The sequence below is a fragment of the Myotis lucifugus genome, unplaced genomic scaffold, assembly GCF_000147115.1.
Source record: "Myotis lucifugus unplaced genomic scaffold, Myoluc2.0 scaffold_1581, whole genome shotgun sequence".
Taxonomy (NCBI): domain Eukaryota; kingdom Metazoa; phylum Chordata; class Mammalia; order Chiroptera; family Vespertilionidae; genus Myotis; species Myotis lucifugus.
Genome location: NW_005872629.1, coordinates 46176 through 49065, shown reverse-complemented (window position 1 = coordinate 49065; position 2890 = coordinate 46176).

Here is a 2890-nt window from a genome sequence, read left to right as displayed (position 1 = left end):
CCAGGTGTGGCGGGTTCCAGGAAGCAGGCGATCCCCGTGTCTCTCTCACATGGATGTGTCTGTCTCTCCCTTTCCATCTCCCTAAAAATCAATGGGAAACCTACCCTCGGGTGAGGATAAAAAACAAAAATAAAAGCCAATCAGGCTGAAAAGACCGTCTCTAGGGGCAGACTCGCCCGTGGCGCGGGGCGTCGGCGTCGGTGGGAGAGTCGGGCGGCGGCAGAGCCCGCGAGTGCTCACCGAGGCCCGTCTCGTCCCGGTCCCGGGGCTGCCCTGCGCCGTGGCTTCCGGGCCGAGGCCGTGAGTCCCCAGGAGCGACCTGCCTGGGGCTTCCGGGCGCCCCCTGAGCGGGTCCCGCCTTCCCGGGTCGCCGGGCGCCTCACTTTCTGGGCTGCGGGGGCCCCGGCGCCAATGGTCCTGAGCCAACCGCGCGGCTGAACTGGCCGGAGGGTCGCCCAGTGGGGCAGCTGCGGCCCCCGATGCTGGGCCGCCACCTGTGCGGTGCGCCCCGCGGTCCCTAGAGAAGAGCGCAGGGAGGGGGCGCGGGTCGGTGGGCTCCCCGCCCTCCAGGCCGCCTCTTGGGTCCCCCGTCGAGGCTGCTGCGTCCCCACAGCCCCAGCATCTGTCCGTCTCCATCTCCGTCCCTGCGGGGCCAGGGGTCGATTCCCCAGTCCCCGTGCGCCCTCAGCCCTCAGAGGTTCACGTGGGCCGCTCTCCACGCCTCGGCAGCTCTGGCACCGGCCGTCCTGCCTCGGTTGTTGTTGGGACAGAAGGGATTTGGACCTGAGAGGCCCGGCAGTCCTGGGGGAGGCGGGCTGCAGCGCAGGGCGGGCCCATCGGGGCCACTGGGCGGAGGTGTGTGTCCTGCGCTGTGCAGCCCCTTAGGCATCATGGTCTTAAGTAACCAGCACGGAGGTTCATGGAACTGCTGGGCCGGCGGGGAGTCGGGGAGTCAGGAGACCTGGGTCCCGCCCCCCACCAAGGTCTGTCACTGGAAGGGGCACCTGGTGCTCCTGTCCCCCCGGAAGTGGGAACCCCTGGGGGGTTGGAGGTGGGTCGGTGTCCAATTTGGGCCGAACCAAGGGGTGCCAGATAAGAGCCTGATGTTTTCCTAGCTCAGTGGTCGGCAAACCGCGGCTCCGGAGCCACATGCGGCTCGTTGGCCCCTTGAGTGTGGCTCTTCCACAAAATACCACGTGCGGGCGGCCCACGTATAGTGCGATTGAAACTTCGTGGCCCATGCGCAGAAGTCGGTTTTCGACCTGGGCGAGTCTATTTTGAAGAAGTGGCGTTAGGAGAAGTGGGGGTACGTTCGCTGAGGTCGACCCCTCAGATTGAGGACGTTTTTAGCAAAGGCCAGCTTAGGAGTACCCTAATTAAGTTAATAACAATGTACCTACCTAGATAGTTTAAGTTTAAAAAATTTGGCTCTCAAAAGAAATTTCAATCGTTGTACTGTTGATATTTGGCTCTGTTGACTAATGAGTTTGCCGACCACTGTCCTAGCTGATAGAACAGGCTATAAAAAATGTTTGTACGCCTGTACAAATGTGTTCGTTTTAAGCTGTGTCATTCCAGAGTTGAAAAGTTTTTTTTAAATTAGGTTTAAAAAGTAAAAAAAGTGTCCTGGGTTCCATCCCCAGCCCCAGTTCGGGCAACCAATCGATGTGTCTCCCTCCTCCCCTCCCTTTGTGGGGTTTCCCTCACAAATGCAAGGCTAGTTTAATTTCCGAAAATCAGTCAACGTAATTTGTCATTAAGACTAAAAAAGGTAAAGAAAATTAAAAACTATGTGGTCACCGGTGTTCAAGAAACACCCCCCCCCCCCACACACACACACAAAAGAAATAAATAAAAATGAATTAAAACCCACAAACCCCCACCTCCTTGTATTCTCAGCCGTGGAGTCTCGGTCCACCTTGTAACAGAATTAGTCCGTGTTACTCACAGACCGTGTCATAAATGATGACACACCGTTTTCCTATTATGGTTCGAATGGATACTATGGCTTCATTATTCTGAGTTTTGGATCGCTTGCTTTGGAATTATTTCCCAAAAAAAGGATTACTTTCAGCAAAGATATGGGTAAAAAGGAATGAACTACTGACACACAAAACATCGATGGATCACAAAATAATTATGCAGAGTCAAAGCCAGACATATCTTATTAAATTAGTCCATATAGAGCATATATAAAATTCTAGGAAATGCAAAGAACTCTAGTGACAGAAAACAAGAAGCGTGTTTGCCTGAGAGTGTGTGAGGGGAGAGGGATTATAAAGACAATCAGGAAACGGTTTCACAGATGCAAACGTATTGGAACTTGTCAAATTGTACACATGGTTTATTACAGAAAATGTTTGAATCAATTGATAGTGAGCACAGCCGTGAGAGAGACAAATATGTCAGCCCTGAGAATTCCTGGAAGCCCTCCTACCAAAGTCATAGTGAAATGTTTGTGCAAACACTTTCAGAAGTCACATCCCGCCATCTGCTGCAGTCTCCCAACTCCCCAGTAATCAGTGTCTCTGTACAATTACGACTCCTACCTGGTGCTTTTAGGGGACAGGGACATCTTCCTACTGAAGAATACGCTTTGGGGATGTTGCCAGGCCCCAGGGGTCAAGTTCTGCCAAGGAGGGAAATGTGAAACATGGGTTTGTTGTTCCTGGGAACAAGGAACCCAACTCACGCTGTTCCCAGACACACCGGAGGTTGTCACAGCAAATGCCCCGGCTCAAGGTCTCACAGATGTCCTTGCATACGGGTCACAAGGTCAGGGCCTCAGAGATGGGGCATCTCCCCTAGGTGGCCTTTGAGCAGCGATGCAGGTTGGGCTGAAACCAGAACGAGAGCTTGCCCCACTGCACTGGAGCCGACTTCGCTTGGG